The sequence below is a fragment of the Hyperolius riggenbachi genome, chromosome 4 (genome assembly GCF_040937935.1).
Source record: "Hyperolius riggenbachi isolate aHypRig1 chromosome 4, aHypRig1.pri, whole genome shotgun sequence".
NCBI classification, from domain to species: Eukaryota; Metazoa; Chordata; class Amphibia; order Anura; family Hyperoliidae; genus Hyperolius; species Hyperolius riggenbachi.
Genome location: NC_090649.1, coordinates 346,927,473 through 346,944,598, shown reverse-complemented (window position 1 = coordinate 346,944,598; position 17,126 = coordinate 346,927,473).

Sequence of the window (17,126 nt, the reverse complement as noted above, 5' to 3'; positions counted from 1 at the left end):
GGCAGGCTCGGGCTTGAAAAGACTCCACAGAAGAATGACTCAGCTAGAATGATTCCAGGTCAAACCTAGACTGAGCCAGTCTGGGATTCTTATCACAGCTGCTAATAGACTAATTAAGCAGATAAGATTGAAACTAAAAGCAGGGTAGGTGTTTACTGTCATGTTCCCACTGATAAATGTAATAAAATACATGAGGGTGCTTCGTCTCTGGTTCTCTTTAAGAATTATTGATAAAACAGTTTACATCCAGTTCAATATTCAAACCAGCTGGACTGAGGGTATTCCGTCTAAAGATCCATTCAGTTTCTAATCTCGATATATCTCTTTCCAAATGTTGTCCCCTCCAGCATCTTTTAGTACCATCGATAACACAAAACTTCAAGCCAGAAGGGTCCCCGTCGTGATGGAGGGCAAAATGTTTCAAGACCAAATGGTCCTTAAACCCTTTACGTATAAGGTAGACGTGTTCTCCCAATCTTTCTTTGAAGGTTCTAGTGGTTCTACCTACATATCTCAGTCCAGTACAAAACTTTTTGTATGTCTTTGTGTTGGATATTATATTGAGTGAAAAAGTTAATACCATTCTGTTTAGTAGTATCCACCAGTGTTTTTTTTCGATGCAAGAAATGCAAAGGTTGTAAGGCTTGCATCAATATGCCCAGAAAAATTACTTCCTTTGCTGGGAATGATCACCGAAGTCCCACACTGCAGATTAGACGTCTTTTCACATGCGAAAGCACACATATAGTTTATCTTTTAGAATGTCCTTGTGGACTGAGATATGTAGGTAGAACCACTAGAACCTTCAAAGAAAGATTGGGAGAACACGTCTACCTTATACGTAAAGGGTTTAAGGACCATTTGGTCTTGAAACATTTTGCCCTCCATCACGACGGGGACCCTTCAGGCTTGAAGTTTTGTGTTATCGATGGTACTAAAAGATGCTGGAGGGGACAACATTTGGAAAGAGATATATCGAGATTAGAAACTGAATGGATCTTTAGACTGAATACCCTCAGTCCAGCTGGTTTGAATATTGAACTGGATGTAAACTGTTTTATCAATAATTCTTAATGCTTTATCATATTTTTTATTTTCCATACATTCGCATGCTTTTTTTTGTAAGGCCCGCATATACTGGTCAATTTGACTGCATTTTAATATTTTTTAATAATAATTTTTATTTTTTTGCATAATTTTCACTATCTGTTTCCTTTGGGGCCTGTCTTGCATGACCACTATGATTGTTTCTCATTTCACCACTAGATGCCCTCGGAGCTCCGTTTGAGGCTATTCTATTCTGTCACTGTTTTTTTCACTAAGCATACAAACTTATATACCTTCTTAATTTGGCTATGATATATTGGGAGGTTGTGGTCCCTCTTTTTCCCTTTGTTGTTCCCTACCTCACAGACTGCTGTCTGTTGTCCTCTGTTATCGGTGCATGGAGTTTTTTATGCGTAATCATAGCTGCATTACACGGCTGTGTACATGAATTTGCATAATTCTGCATAATTTCCATTTATCGGATACCTATGGGATCTGTCTTGCATGATCACTACGGATGTTCCTCACTTTCACCACTTGAGGTCCCTGGAGCTCCCACGGAGGCTGTTCTATCATTTTATTGTTTCCACTATACATACAGGTTTATGCACCTTCTTAGTATAGTATATTAGATGTGCTTTTCATGGCACACCTAAGTACACTTCATGCATATTTATAGCCGCACTGCACTGCTATGTGCTTCATTGTTTACGCTTTTGTGATCGTATGCGTCATTGCATACGCATTTTTTACATAGTTATTTTGGTTGAAAAAAGACATACGTCCATCGAGTTCAACCAGTACAAAGTACAACTCCAGCCCGTCCCCCACATACCCCTGTTGATCCAGAGAAAGGCGAAAAAACCCCCACCAGGCATGGTCCAATTAGCCCCAAATGGGAAAAATTCCTTCCTGACTCCAGATGGCAATCAGATAAAATCCCTGGATCAACATCATTAGGCATAACCTAGTAATTGTAGCCATGGATGTCTTTCAACGCAAGGAAAGCATCTAAGCCCCCTTTAAATGCAGGTATAGAGTTTGCCATAACGACTTCCTGTGGCAATGCATTCCACATCATAACCTTACTGTAAAGAACCCTTTCCTAAATAAATGGCTAAAACGTTTTTCCTCCATGCGCAGCTCATGTCCTCTAGTCCTTTGAGAAGGCCTAGGGACAAAAAGCTCATCCGCCAAGCTATTATATTGCCCTCTAATGTATTTATACATGTTAATTAGATCTCCTCTAAGGCGTCTTTTCTCTAGACTAAATAAACCCAGTTTATCTAACCTTTCTTGGTAAGCGAGACCTTCCATCCCACGTATCAATTTTGTAGCTCGTCTCTGCACCTGCTCTAAAACTGCAATATCTTTTTTGTAATGTGGTGCCCAGAACTGAATTCCATATTCCAGATGTGGCCTTACTAGAGAGTTAAACAGGGGCAATATTATGCTAGCATCTCGAGTTTTTATTTCCCTTTTAATGCATCCCAAAATTTTGTTCGCTTTAGCTGCAGCGGCTTGGCATTGAGTACGATTATTTAACTTGTTGTCGATGAGTACTCCTAAGTCCTTCTCCAAGTTTGATGTTCCCAACTGTATCCCATTTATTTTGTATGGTGCTAGACCATTGGTACGACCAAAATGCATGACTTTACATTTGTCAACATTGAATTTCATCTGCCATGTATGTGCCCATATAGCCATCCTATCCAGATCCTGTTGCAATATGACACTATCTTCCTGAGAGTTGATGATTCTGCACAATTTTGTATCATCTGCAAAAATAGCAACATTGCTCACTACTGCATCTACTAGGTCATTAATAAATAAATTGAAGAGCACTGGACCCAGTACAGACCCCTGTGGGACCCCACTGCTAACAGTCTCCCATTTTGAGTACGATCCATTGACCACAACTCTTTGTTTTCTGTCCATTAGCCAGTTCCCTATCCATGCACACAAACTCTTCCCCAGTCCTTGCATCCTCAACTTTTGCACCAGACTTCTGTGGGGAACAGTGTCGAAGGCCTTTGCAAAGTCCAAGTATATCACATCTACAGCATTCCCAATATCCATATTAGCATTCACTACCTCATAAAAGCTGAGCATGTTAGTCAAACAGGACCTGTCTTTAGTAAACCCATGTTGATGCTGAGAAATAAGATTATTTTCTACTATGAAGTCATGTATAGTATCTCTTAGTAACCCCTCAAATAGTTTGCATACAACTGATGTTAAGCTTACAGGTCTATAATTTCCTGGATCAGATTTTTTGCCCTTCTTAAATAATGGGAAAACGTGGGCTGTACGCCAATCCACTGGGACTCTGCTAGTTGCAAGAGAGTCACAAAAGATAAGATAAAGGGGCTTAGCTATAACTGAACTTAATTCTCTTAGGACCCGAGGATGCATGCCATCCGGGCCAGGTGCCTTGTCTATTTTTAATTTATTTAGTCTTGCCTTTACTTCTTCCTGCGTTAAGTATTTAATATTACAGTTAGAAGATTGAGACTCTTCTGCCTCTGTAATTTGCAACAGTGCTGTTTCCTTTGTGAAGACAGAAGCAAAGAAAGCATTTAATAACTCTGCCTTACCTTGGTCATCCACCATTGAGTTCCCACCCTCATCCTTTAGGATTCCTATACAGTCAACCTTTCTTTTTTTAGAGTTGATGTACTTGTAAAACTTTTTTGGGTTAGATTTGATATCCCTAGCGATTTAATTTTTAAGCTTCGATCTTTGCCAGCCTAATTTCTTTTTTACAATTTTTATTGCACTCCTTATAATTGCTTAGTGCAGCCTCAGTCCCCTCCTGTTTTAGGACCTTATAGGCATTCTTTTTCCTCTTCATTTTATCCCTAACCTTTCTATTCATCCATAGAGGCCTTTTTTTATTCCTAGACATTTTGTTTCCATATGGGATATACATACTACAATATTGATTGAGAATACGTTTAAAAGCTTGCCATTTCCCTTCATTGTCGTCCCCTTGTAGTACATTATCCCAGTTCACCAAACTTAGTGCCTGCCTAATTTGATTGAACTTTGCTTTTCTAAAATTCATAGTTTTAGTGGTCCCGCTGCCCCGTGGCCTATCAGTCACCAGATCAAACGTTATCGTGTTGTGATCACTATTTCCCAAATGTTCTTGAACATTTTGTACATTTGATACATTATCTGGTCTATTAGAAATGATCAGATCCAGTAACGCATTCCCCCTAGTTGGTTCCGTTACCATTTGAGTCAAGTAATTGTCCTGTAGTGCTGCCAGAAATCTGCTGCTTTTACCAGAATGGGTAGCCTCAATACCCCAGTCAATGTCTGGAAAGTTGAAGTCGCCCATAATTATGACCTCGTTTTTACTTGCAGCTTTTTCAATCTGCTGTAGTAATCGCAGTTCTGCAGCTTCATTAATAAGAGGTGGTCTGTAGCAGCGTACGTTAAAAAGGGGCGCTGGGAAAAAAGGGCGCCGGGTTTTTAACGATAAGCATGGATAACGTTTAAAAATGTATTGTACTGTATTTCGTTTAAAATTAATGTTTTTTAAAGTTATAAATCATTAAATAATGTGCATTAAATCGGCAATTGTAAAAACGTTAATCTTTCGTTTAAATAGTAAAAAGTATAATAACATTTAAAAAAAAAATTACTAAGTAACCCTCCCTGTACCTACCCCTAACCCCTAGACCCCCCTGTTAGTGCCTAAACCTAAGACCCCCCTGTTTGTGCCTAAACCTAAGACCCCCCTGTTAGTGCCTAAACCTAAGACCCCCCTGTTGGTGCCTAAACCTAAGACCCCCCTGTTGGTGCCTAAACCTAAGACCCCCTGTTGGTGCCTAAACCTAAGACCCCCCTGTTGGTGCCTAAACCTAAGACCCCCCTTTTGGTGCCTAAACCTAAGACCCCCTGTTGGTGCCTAAACCTTAGACCCCCCTGTTGGTGCCTAAACCTAAGACCCCCCTGTTGGTTTTTTCGTTTAAAAATAATGTAAAAAAAAAAAAAAAGTACTGTTTTTCGTTTATAAATAATGTTTTGAAAAAAATATTGTACTGTTTTTCGTTTAAAAATAATATTTAAAAATGTATAAATCATTAAATAATGTGTAATCATGAGAAACAGTAATAAAACATTAAGTCTCCGGGCGCCGCTTTTAAAACGTTAGTTTTCTCCGGCGCCCTTTTTTCCTATCGGGCGCCCATTAAACGATATTTATTATGGGAGTAAATGGCGGCGCCCGATTTGTCCACTAGCCTCAGGCGCCCGAATTTACTGTTCCCTCTGTAGCATACCCCAATAAGCAATTGGCAACTTTTATTTCCACCATGAATATTTACCCAAACGGACTCCACATCTTCGCAATCTTCCTCCATCTCATCGTTGAGGACAGCTGTAAAAGAATTCTTAACAAAGAGACAAACCCCTCCACCTTTTTTCCCTGTTCTATCCCTCCTAAACACATTGTATCCTTTTAAATTAGCTATCCAGTCATGGCTTTCATCCATCCATGTCTCGGTTATTCCCACAATGTCATAGCCTTTGTCATTCAGAATGAGCTCTAGTTCGTCTATTTTATTTGCAAGGCTCCGAGCATTGGTTACCATGCACTTTATATTTTTACCAACACATTTACCAATTTTGTTTACACGAATTTTTTTAATTTTTTTTTACTAAATGCGACTTTATTGCAGCATAAGATCAATTATTTTTGTTTATTGTTCCATATGTCGGTTTAGATGCTCGCAGCGGGATTTTGTCCCTATGTGCGCTTTTTGTTGTTTTATGCGTCGCCGCATGCGCGTTCTACATTGTAGTAGAGATCGCTTTCACTTTAGATGTGCTCTTTACGGCACGCTTAAGCAATCTTTATACGTAATCATAGCTGCATTACACTGCTGTGTACATACATTTGCATAACTTTGCATAATTTCCATCTATCGGATACCTATGGGATTTGTCTTGCATGATCACTATGGATGTTCTTCACTTTCACCACTTAAGGTCCCCGGAGCTCCCATGGAGGCTGTTCTATCATTTAATTGTTTTTACTATGCATACAGATTTATGCACCTTCTTAGGCCACATACAGACATCAGACCATAGTCTTTGGAAAATGAAAGATCACAGACCAATCTTACCACCCTTCCTGTAGTATAAGAGCCATACTCCACACAGTCTTTTCTATGGAGCTGAACTCCCCATCAGAAAACAATCTCTGCAAGATGCTGCACACACAGATGCTGTACAGACACAAAAGATCAGTATCTGCAAAAGATCTGTTCCTGCCAAAAATCCATTCCTGCAAATTGCAATGATAGTCTATGAGATCTGCAGATCATCGTACACACATGATTTAACTGACATTCATCTGCAGATCAGATCCACCAGGATGGATTTTCAGATCTGCAGATCTGCAGATGAATGTCAGTTAAATCATGTGTGTATGATGATCTGCAGATCTCATAGACTATCATTGCAATTTGCAGGAATGGATTTTTGGCAGGAACAGATCTTTTGCAGATACTGATCTTTTGTGTCTGTACAGCATCTGTGTGTGCAGCATCTTGCAAAGATTTTTTCTGATGTGGAGTTCAGCTCCATAGAAAAGACTGTGTGGAGTATGGCTCTTATACTACAGGAAGGGTGGTAAGATTGGTCTGTGATCTTTCATTTTCCAAAGACTATGGTCTGATGTCTGTATGTGGCCTTAGTATAGTACATTAGACATGCTTTTCATGGCACACCTAAGTACACTTCATGCATATTTATAGCCGCACTGCACTGCTATGTGCTTCATTGTTTATGCTTTTATGATCGTATGTGTCATTGCATACGCATTGCATATTTTTTTTTTTCCCCACAGGAAGAACTTGTGCTCCACTTGACCCTGGTGGAGTGCACGGCTACTTCCTGAGTTCCAGTGACTACTTCCGGTACAGGAAGTGCCTGCTTTTCAGCTAGAAAGAAGTTTTACATAGGAAAGACATGCCCTAGGGCAGAGTAATCAATCTAGCTTTTAATTTAGCCTTAACTAGCCTACTACGAATTGAATATGCAGGTAATATTGCATTCACCTCTTCTTATTCACACTATCTGAGAGATCTTTTGCTACTTTCCCTCTGACACAATGCAATTTGTCACAATGTTTTATTTTGTGTTTGATGCTTTCTGCCTTTGACTAGTGTAGTCTGAATAAGGTGGAGCCTAACCACTCCCGCTTTTTAATTCAAAAATGTTATAAAGTTGGTGCTGGCCGCCTGGTCGCCTTTCTCCCCTGATGACGCAAGATTGCGAAACCGGTCGGGCAGGTGACAGGTGGAACCATTTTATTTGAGGTCTTCTATTGACCATTTTATGCGCGCTACTTTATCGGGGTTCCCAGTGCACGGGCCCCGTATGTGAGTTTTTCTTTTATTCTTGTTTTTAAATTGTTTTACTTGTTATGTAATAAAGACGGTTTACCCTTAGATGTGCCGTACATCTCTTTCATGTCACTATCCTACTGGACTCCCCTTTGGCGAGTCTCTGCGACCTCAGGATATCTACTATATTCCGGAGGAATCTATGGTGTGCAACATCGCTGGTGAAACTACACCATTTGAAAGTTCTGCGGATCATCTATCAAACTCGTTTACAACCTTATAATGTGGGTTGTTGGAATCTGGTAAGCCTTGCTTCTTTATCTTTTTGTTCGAAGATCCTGTATACCAGAAAATGACGAAAGCTGTATTACTATAGACCTGCGCTGACTTTATATATTCATTGCTTGTGTGGACTTTTGGACATTGTCCTTCTCGGCTGCGATCGCCTTCTGCCTTGGCGCTGACACTTGTTGTTTATTTTAACCCCTCTGTACTGCCACAGATGTCAGATAGGAATTGTACAAGGGGAACCAATGCAGGGCAAGATAGCCCTTAAAGAGAGAGAGAGCACAGAGACAGGAGGTATGTGTGTCCACCAATCTAGTTGCCACCCAGCGACGATGAACACACAACAGTGAAGACCAAGTGGAAAAGCAATCGCAAGAGATGGCGATTGCTAACAGCGACACAAGACTGAATAAGCACAGAGAAGGAATGTATGTATGTCCACCAATCTAGTCGCCACCCAGCGACGGGCGAACACACAACAGCAGAAACCAAGTGAGAACGCAATCGCAAGAGATGACGATTGCCAACAGGGAAACAAGACTGAATAAGCACAGAGAAGGAATGTATGTGCGTCCACCAATCCAGTCACCACCCAGCGATGGTGAACACACAACAACGGAAACGAAGTGGGAACGCAATCGCAAGAGTGGCGATTGCCAATAGAGACACAAGACCAGATCAGACAGAGCACAAGTGTAGCAGGAAAGACATAACAATAACAATGATCAGAACATCAAGGAAAATAACAAACGCTAGCTAAATGCGAACACCGCACTCATTCACAACAGCGAACACGTTTAAGCACGATCACTGCACATTAGGCACCCAGTGATAAGCATGCCACCCTAACTAACCAATGACACACAAACACGAAATAGAGAACTAGACAAGACAGACAGATGGGACTACCAGTAGCAACCGCTGCTCTGGCTAGCACCCCTAAGGCAGAGCACAGAAGGAACCACCGCTGCTACCGCTAGAGCGGATGCGATCCAGACAGACAACAGATGGGGCTACCAGTAGCAACCGCTGCTCTGGTTATCACCCCCAAGCTAGAATACAGAAGGAAGCACAGCCACTACCACAAGGGCGAATGCAATCCAAACAAATGGAGCAGCCAGTAGCAACCGCAGCTCTGGCCTACACTCCCAGACAGACAGAACGATTTCCTGTCGACCACCATTGGCGACAAGACAATCGGAACAGAGAGACAGAACACAGCAATACAGATAATACAGCCTGACTGCACTAGAAGGGATGCCTAGTGCAGTCCCAAGGAATACTCTAAGATAATCTTTAGCAAACAATAGCAAGGCTGACACTCCCGGTGTTAGCAGGAACAAACCATTATGACCAGCAAAGGAACCTCAAAGGATCCTGGGAGAACATGGTATTTATACTGCAAGCCTTCAAAGGAGGCAGCTAGGTAATTTGCATGACAAGTGTATGCAAATTCCTCAGTAGCAGAGAAAGTCTGAAACTTGCAAAGTAAAGACAGGTCTCTTTTCCAGAGACCTGCAGACCTCAGACTTAAGGAATGGTCAAACAGCCGTCTGCCTGTGCAGACAGCTGAGCGGATCATTACATGTAGCTATTGTAGTGGTGTAATAGCTAGTGGCGCGTGGTAGCAGCGCATAATTCTGTGGACCCTGGCGGTGGGAACACTGAAAGCAGGAGGTTAAATACAGCAACAGCAGGAGGAGTGACGTGTTGCAGCAGGCAGTGTAGGGGGCCATGGCCCCTAGCGTTGGTACCACGGCTGTAATAAACACCATACAGCAGGAGGTTTCCGAACAGCAGTCGTGAAGCCCACAATGTGTCCAATACACAACTGGGACAGCACAGTTTTCAACCCAGACACCTTAGTTTTTTTTTTTTAAATGTAGCTATTGTAGTGGCGTAAAAGCTAGTGGCGCTTGGCAGCAGCGAATAATTCTGTGGACCCTGGCAGTGGGAACACAGACAGCAGGAGGTTAAATACAGCAGCAGGAAGAGGAGGAGGAGTGGCGTGTGGCAGCAGGCAATGTAGTAAGAAATGGCACTTAGCGTTGGTACCACGGCTGTAATAAACCCCATACAGCAGAAGGTTCCAGACAGCAGTTGTGAAGCCCACATTGTGTCCAATACACAACTGGGACAGCACAGTTTTCAACCCAGACACCTCAGAATTTTTTTTTTTTTTTTTTTTTACACAAGAACAGAAATAGTAACTATTTTGAGGGTATTTTAAATGGCTAGTGGCAGCAGTGCATAACGGAGTGGACCCTGGTGGTGGTGGTGGGAACACAGACAGGAGGTTTAATGCCGCAGAAGAAGGACATACATGGCTGCAGGTAGCCTAGGCCATGGCACCTAATGGTGGTACCACAGCACCTAAAGAAAAACCAGGCCAAATTTGCAGGGGACTGAAGGATGATGTTGTTAAAAAATAATTCCCAGGCACCTCATGTCCTCCTGTCACCGACAACAGGTGCCTGGAACGTGCCTTCAATCCAGGCCTAGTTAATCTTGAGGAATGTGAGTCTGTTCATGGACTCTGTGGACAGACGAGAGCACTTCTCCATGACCACGCCACCGGCTGCACTGAAGCACCTCTCTGAGAGCACGCTGGAAGGGGGGGCAAGACAGGACTTCCAGGGCGTACTGTGCCAGCTCACTCCACATCTGCAAGTGCTCGACCCAGTACTCCAAGAGGTTCACAGGTTCCTCGCCGCAGGTGTCAAGCCTGCTGAAGGACCCCATGTAGTTGTCCACCATCCGGGTCAGGCGCTGCCTGTGACTTTGAGAGGAGGATGCTGCTGCACGCACCTCCTCTCTCGGCTGCACTACTGTCAGGTAGAGTGCCTTAGTCAAGGACAGCAGGTCTCCTGGGCGCCTGATGCTGCTGCTGGCTGCAGGCACTGGCTGCTGTGTTGGCTGGACAGGGACAGAGGGGGTGGAAGGCTGGGGGAAGGCTTCCACCAATCACCGAACAAGGATCTCCTGCAACTCCCTTGTTCGCTGCTCACGGTCTCCAACAGGCAGGAACTGAGCCACCTTCCCCCTCAGCTGTGGGTCCAGGATCATGCTGATGCAGGCGTCCTCCCTCACTTGCTTCTGCTTAACCCTGGGGTCTGTGCGCAGGCACTGCAGCATGTGCCCTGCCATGGTGAACAGGGCGGTTCATCCTGCAGAGGCATCAGGGTCAGTGGCCTCAAGTTCACTGTCCTCCTCCTCCTCTGGCCCCTGAGCCTCTTCCTCCTCTCTCCACCCTCTTACCACTGCTGTTGCACTCCGCTGTTCCCCCTCAACAGCAACATCCAGTACCTCCAACTCCTCCTCCTCCAACAACTCAAATTCCTGCTCAAAACTGGACTGCGCAGGTGGCTGCTGTTCCAGCTTGTTCAGGGCCTCCTCTCCCACATCCTGCCCTGTCCAGCAGAAAAACAAAGGACACCCACTGGCAGAGGGATGCCCATTCCTCGCTCACCAGGTTGGTTCCCTGCAAGAAGGGAGCCAACACCAAGCAGACCTGCTGCATCTGCTCCCACTGTGCGTTGGAGATGAGCTGGAGTTTGGTGGTGCCGACAACAGTGGCCTCAACAATGTAGCGGTGGACATCCTCCTCTGCTCAAACAGCTGCTCCAACATCGCCAGGGTGGAATCCCAGCAAATTGCCACATCGATCACTAGCCAGTGTCGTGGCAGGCCCTTGCGCTGCTGAATGTCCGAGGATGGAGCTGCTGCTTCCTTGCTGGCGCATTCCACAAGGCTGACCCAGTGAAGGACAGGTAGCGGTCTGTCCCAAAATGGCTGCTCCAGGAGTCCATGGTTATGAGGATCCACTCACTCACGGCGTGATCGAGCGAGTGGCCCACGTTTGCTATATCAAAATGGCGCAGTGTTGGAATCGCCGTGTGGGAGAAGTAGTGGCGGCTGGGGATTTGCCATTCCGGGATCCCATACTGCAAGAGCATTCACATGTCCCTCCCCTCCTGCACAAAGGAGTATGGCAGGAGCTGGGAGCACATGACCCGAGCAAGCAACCCGTTCAGCACCTGGATGCGCCTGTTGGTGGCAGGCAGAACCTTGGTCACACCGGAAAATACTCGCTGAGCAGAGTCTGGCAGTGTTTGCCTGCACGGGAGGATGAGGAGGCCACTGTGGAGGGAGCAGATGAGGCCACTGAGGACTGGCTGCCTGGGGGGGGGGAGCAGTGACGTTCTGTGCTCCTGCTGCTGATGCTGGATGAGCAGGAGGGTGGGATGCTGCTGCTGCTGAAGTCTGTGCAGTGGCTGTCTGGCTCTGACCACTGCCTGCGCCACTGTCCTTCAGCTTCAGAAAGTCACTGTAGTCCTCAAAATGTTTGGTCTCCAAGTGGGTCTGCAGGCACGAGGTACCCAACTTGTTGAGATCGCGACCCCTGCTCAGGCGGGCACTGCAACTGTGGCAAATGGCATGGGTCTTGTCGTCTTCGCACACAGTGAAGTACCGCCAGACTGGGGATTTCAACTTGCCCTTCCCGCTTGAGGGCTGAGGAGCTTTTTTGGCTTTGGAGGGCAGTTTTTTTTGGAGGAGGAGCTTTGGTGCGGGTGGTGGTGGTAGCGGCTGAAGCAGTAGGCTGTGGCTCCTGCCTTCCATGCCCTGTGCTGGCCGCTATTCTGCTGCCACGCCTCTGTTCCAGAGACGCCTCCTCCGATGATGTGCTGCCTTCACCCAAATGTGCTGGTGGTGGCACATAGGGATGATCCAGCACCTCATCATCATCATCCCCAAACATCTCCTCTGAGCCCTCAACCAACTCCTCTGCCCCAACATTCCCTGCATCAGGCCCCTCCTCCTCCTCCTGAAATTCCACTTGTTGTGCGCCGCCAACAACAACCTCCTCCACCTCAAACTCCTCCACCTCCTCCTTGCATTCCCCCACCATCTCCTCCTCAATCTAGGCAACCACATCCCTCAAAATGTTTGCGGTCCCTGGGGTGAAGAGTGAGGTCAGTGAGGGCAGGCTAGTCGCTGGGGTCGACATGACCTCAAGTGGTGGTGGAGGGCGGCTGCTGCTGCAGACCGGAGTGCTGGTGGTGGCACTGGTGTCGCTGGTGCTGGAGGTTTGGCTGTAAAACGGTGGCTTGCTGCTCCGCCATCATTTCCACCACAGCCTGTGCCTGACTTTCCGCAATGGGCTGGGGATGATGACCCAAGGCAAAGATGGGCGCAACACGCTGCTGCTGCGCCTCTGCTCCCTCCTCCACAACTCTGCGGTCAGTGGCTGGCGGCGGACCAGTCACAGACCTGCCGGCAGTGGCTGCGACAACAATGGCGCTGCCTCTCCTGGTGGTGCCTCTACCTCTGCCAGTCATCGTACAATTATAGAAATACAATAAGAAAAAAATAAATATATATATATATATATATATATATATATATATATATATATATATATATATATATATATATATATATATATATATATATATATATATATATGTAGAAAGGGCGGGAAAGGGTATAAACTTTAATAAAGTGGGTTGGTGGGTGAGTGACCAAAAAAAAAAGAAAGTTTTTTTTTTAAATACTAGTAAACAGTACTAGTAGTTTAATCTACAGGAGAGGATAACTAACGTGTGTGACTGACAGTGACAATCAAAGTCTATCACACACGGATGCAATCAATAGGATCAGGCAGAGATGACAGGCAGTCACAGATCACAACAGATGCTGCCCTCTGTAAAGTGACTAACACAGTACTGAAGCTAATAAATGCACAGACTAACAACAGTAGAAATTAAGTAAACTAGTACGTAGGGATGATCACCGCATTCCACGGAATTAAGTTTTCCGCGATTCCGGACGGAATTTGGTGATTCCGGTACAGTTGCGACGGAATGGAATTGCTATGGCGGAATGATGCGGAATGATGCGGAATTCTGGCGGAATGCAGAATTTTGTTCGCCAATCACAAGAAAGCCCCTAGAAGAAGTTTAAACAACAGGATTAAGGATGATCCGGCAGAAAAAAAACTCCCTCCTCTCCCCTGTTTTGTCTTCCAGGGATTTGTAGGATGTCAAAAGCAACCTCACATACATTGGCCAGGAATCGAACCCAGGTCAACTGCTTGGAAGGCAGCTATGCTCACCACTATACCACCAACTCTACATGCTGAAGCCAGCCTAGAAGGTACCATTGTGATATACCCAAGAGAAAAATAAGCTTGCTTAGAGATTTGTAGGAAGTCAAAAGCCAGCTCACATACATTGGCCAGGAATCAAACCCAGGTCAACTGCTTGGAAGGCAGCTATGCTCACCACTATACTCCCAACACTACATGCTGAAGCAAGCCTAGCATGTACCATTGTGATATACCCAAGATAAAAATGAGCTTGCTTAGGGATTTGTAGGATGTCAAAAGCAACCTCACATACATTGGCCAGAAATCGAACCCAGGTCAACTGCTTGAAAGGCAGCTATGCTCACCACTATACCACCGACGCTACATGCTGAAGCCAGCCTAGCATGTACCATTGTGTGATATACCCAAGAGAAAAATGTGCTTGCTTAGGGATTTGTAGGATGTCAAAAGCCAGCTCACATACATTGGCCAGGAATCAAACCCAGATCAACTGCTTGAAAGGCAGCTATGCTCACCACTATACCACTAACGCTACATGCTGAAGCCAGCCTAACATGTACCATTGTGATATACCCAAGAGAAAAATGAGCTTGCTTAGGGATTTGTAGGATGTCAAAAGCCAGCTCACATACATTGGCCAGGGATCGAACCCAGGTCAACTGCTTGGAAGGCAGCTATGCTCACTACTATACCATCAATGCTACATGCTGAAGCCAGCCTAGCATGTAACATTGTGATATACCCAAGAGAAAAATGAGCTTGCTTATTTGCCTAATTTGCTAGATGAAAGCAGTGGACACAGGCTTCAATTCAAGACTTCTGAAAGATCACGTGCCCCCTGGATGATGCTGGTGTAAGTTGTAACACACACAGCAAAGGACAGCAATTTGAAGTCTGGAAGATTCCAGAGCAAGGGTGGGAAGGATGAAAAGCTAGGTGGCCATGCAACTATTCCTGCTAACCTAAAGCTTACTTGTGTCTTACAACACATTGGCTTAAGACTTTACCAAATCCAGTGCTCCAATATGGGGAAGATTCTCTGTATGCTGTTTTTTTTTTTTTTTAAGTTTGGTGTCACAGTTCACTCATCTCTTCAACTACAAGAAAGGCCCAGGAGTAGTCTTAGCTACCGTAATATCTATGTTACTGCAGGGCCCTTATTACACTTTCTCTTACAGGGCTGAGGAAACCATTTTGCCCATGCGACAAAGCGAGGTGCAAAAATGAAATCATGCCTAGCAGAGGATGGTTTCAATCCATCAACTTTTGGGTTATGGGCCCAGCACACTTCCATTGCACCACTCTGCTTACATTTGTATGCAATCTTCAAGTTTAAGAAGGGTACATTAGTTTAAATAGTTACGCTACAATCTATGTTACAGCAAGGCCCTAATGACACTTTCTCTTACGGGGCTATTGCCACCGATTGGCTCATGTGGTAAAGCAAGGTGTAAAAACCAAAGTACACCTAGCAGAGGATGGTTTCGATCCATCCACCTCTGGGTTATGGGCTCAGCACGCTTCTGCTGCACCACTCTTGTTTCGTTGTAGGAAAAAGCCGTACAGAAAAATGGGCACTCCTTTGCCTACTTCTTTCTGGCCTTTGTCATCATGAAAGGATCATAGAAATATATGTAGAAATTTGATATATACAGGTTTTGTTTAAAGTGGCGTTAAACTTCTTGGAGCAGACTTTTTTCCTCCCTCCACAAGTCACACATTCATCCACATAAAATCGTTTAGCAGCAACTGTGTGCACAGTCTCTGTGATGCAATCAGGTAGCGTGTTCGGCTGTTAACTGAAATGTTGGTGGTTCAAGCCAAGAGAGAGAGGATTCTACATGGCTATCTGGGGTTCTTTTTGGACACAAAAGGCAAGGCCATCCCTGGGTGGGCTTGAACCGCCAACCTTTTGGTTAACAGCCAAATGTGCTAACTGATTGTGCCACGGAGACTGTGCACACAGTTGCTGTTGAATGCTTTTATGGGGATGTATGTGTGTCTTTTGGAGGGAGGAAGTAAGTAAGTCTGCTCCAAGAAGTTTCAGCATAGCTGCCTTCCAAACAGTTGTCCTGGGTTTGATTCCTGGCCAATGTATGTGAGCTGGCATTTGACATCCTACAAATCCCTGGAAGACAAGAGGAGGAGGAGGAGAGGGAGCAGGGTGGAAGGTGGAGGCCACCACTAGGTCATATGGTTTAAGTGACAATTCCTGCTGGAAAAAAAAATTGACTGGGGGAACAGCCACTAGGTCCCATGGGCTACAATTTAGCATAAAAAAGGTTTCATTTGCGACTACTTTATTTTTTCCGCCTGAAGGCGGAATTCCGCGGAAATTTGAAAAATTCTGCGGAAATGTCATAGCGACGGAATTTAGCGCTGGCGGAATCCGCCAATGCCGGCGGAACGGAATTAGCTGTTTCCGATCATCCCTACTAGTACGTAGGTAAATAACAACTAACTTTAATCCCTAGTAGTAGTAGTGTAGTAGACTAGTAGTCGATAACCAACTCGTGTGACCGAGAGTGACAATCAAAGTCTGTCACACACGGATGCAATCAATAGGGTCAGGCAGAGATGACAGGCAGTCACAGATCACAACAGATGCTGCCCTCTGTAAAGTAACTAACACAGTACTGTCAAATATCTGATCGATATCTGCTTTTAAATGATTACTAACTACCTTAAAGGGCCAGCCTTAAGGTCGTCATAATCAAATAGTCAGTAGTGTGTGCGTTGCTCACTATAAACAGAATATTTATAGGTTAACAGGTTTACCTCTGGAAAAAATACGCAACACTCAGCTGATGAATTTTATAAAATTATATTGTTATGAAAAATAGATAAAGCATATATATACAGGAATATACATCTCTCCAGTTGTTGTCCATCATCCAAAAATACATTTTCAAAGTTCCTTTAGTGAACCAAGTCCATTTCAATATAGCAAATCTTCTTCTATAGATTTTAACTTCCATCGATAATTGTTATCTCGAGAGTGTACAGTGTATGGTACTCACAAATATAGCTTTATCCTTAAAAATGATATATATAGTTCTATTCTTGTATAAAGAACTTAAAGTAGATATATCTTAATCAATCAAAGCTTGGTAATTGTCCCTAAGCTTGCATTTGCATTTAAATAGTAATGCTTACTGATTGTATATGAAGTATAACATAAAGAAAAGTTCTCTAAAAAACTTAAAAAAACTGCTGAAGTTTGAAAGAACAAGTCTTTAACTTTTATATAAACTATTTTCAATATATTTTCACCAAGAATAATGCATATTACCTCTCTGATGTGGCTTTCAGAATCACGT